We start from the raw sequence: 1,536 nt of genomic DNA on the forward strand, positions 1-1,536 counted from the left end.
GGTACTAATGAAGTACAAGAAACAAAAGAATGTTGGTTGCAGTTTTTTTTTCCGGTGCAGAGCGGCCACGTCCAGGGCAGAGCAGCGAACCTTCCGTGGAGAAGAGAGCTCTGCAGCGTAATGCAAATAACACACAACGGCTGAGCCTCTCTCCCTCTCTCCCTCTCCACCTCTCCCTCCCTCTCTCCCTCTCTCCCTCTCTCTCTCTCTCTCTCAATCTCGTGAAAGATTCTCTGTGGCGTCCGCATGTGTCGCCCCGAGGTGCCGAGCATTCCGAGTGGGTTCTCTCTTGTTCTGCTCAACGTGTCGAGGCGGAGCGTCGACACGAGACCCGTGTTACACTCGTCTCTATCTTTCTCGGGTAAATGCTGGGGGGCTGAAAGGGAAAAGTCGCGTTTTTTTCGCGTTTCTTTTAATAGAGTGATGTGGGGTGGTGTACGTCTCCCGACTTTACCCGCACAAGAAATTTTCGGGGCATTCCGCCCGGTTATTTCGCGTAAACGAGGTTTTTTCACCTGTTGTTTGTTTTCATCCATTAATCAGAACAGAACAGCAGTAACAACAACAGGACGGGGTATACGGTGGAGGTGGTGGTTATTGGGTTAAAAACAACCCAAAACAACCCGCCCCGCCACGCCATGCCACGCCACGCTACGCCCGGCCCCGCCCTATGAGTACATCAATATACTTCAGCCTCCACACCCCGCAGCCCCCGGGCTGTCACTCCCAGCCCAGGGTGTCAACTCTATGCAGGGGGCGCTGCGCACAAGAGAGCGGCAGGGGGGGGGGGCTGCGCTGGGTCATTACTTAGGACGTCACATTCTTGAGCTGAGTCAACCGATATAACAGAGACAAAAAAAAAAATACAAATTTTCGAGTCATTCTAACTCACTTATTCCGCAGAAAGCGTGCGAGAGGCAGTCGAACAACATTTTATTTTCCATAGTACAAATTAAAAACTACTAAATGCATTATGCGGAAAAAAATAGATTTTAAAAAAAGGATGTGGTTTGCCTGCCCAGTTAGCCCGTAAGGCACCATGGCCCCTGCAGCCCTGGCGGGTATGCAATCCCGCAACACTGTTGCGCATTCTCAGTTACACCCGGTACATACATTGACTGATTGATGCAGTTCCTGCATGTTTCTGATGCACACTTAATACGGCAACAATTGAGAAGGCCACCTGAGGCCAGCTGAGAAGGCCCAAGTGACGTTCCCAGGCGCACCTCGCTCCACCCGCGTCACCGCGAAGCGCCCTTCCGCGACTCCGCGCGGTACCTCGCGGAGGCCATGGCCCAGCCCCTACCCCGCGGCTTACTTAGGACCATATGAGACGTGCGGACCACACCTCGGTGTCGCGGTGACGCGGAGTGATCCGTGGAACCATCCCTCGGGCCTCAGGGTGCTCCCGCCCTACAGCGCCTGGAGCCGGCGCACAGGGCACAGGCAACCCAACATACTGTCCGGTGTGCGGCGTTGGGACACCCAGGAGAGAGACTGGATCGGTTATTTTGGTATGGGAAAGTAATCAAGGCA

The sequence above is a fragment of the Frankliniella occidentalis genome, unplaced genomic scaffold, assembly GCF_000697945.3.
Source record: "Frankliniella occidentalis isolate FOCC.00 unplaced genomic scaffold, Focc_3.1 Scaffold7, whole genome shotgun sequence".
Lineage (NCBI taxonomy): Eukaryota > Metazoa > Arthropoda > Insecta > Thysanoptera > Thripidae > Frankliniella > Frankliniella occidentalis.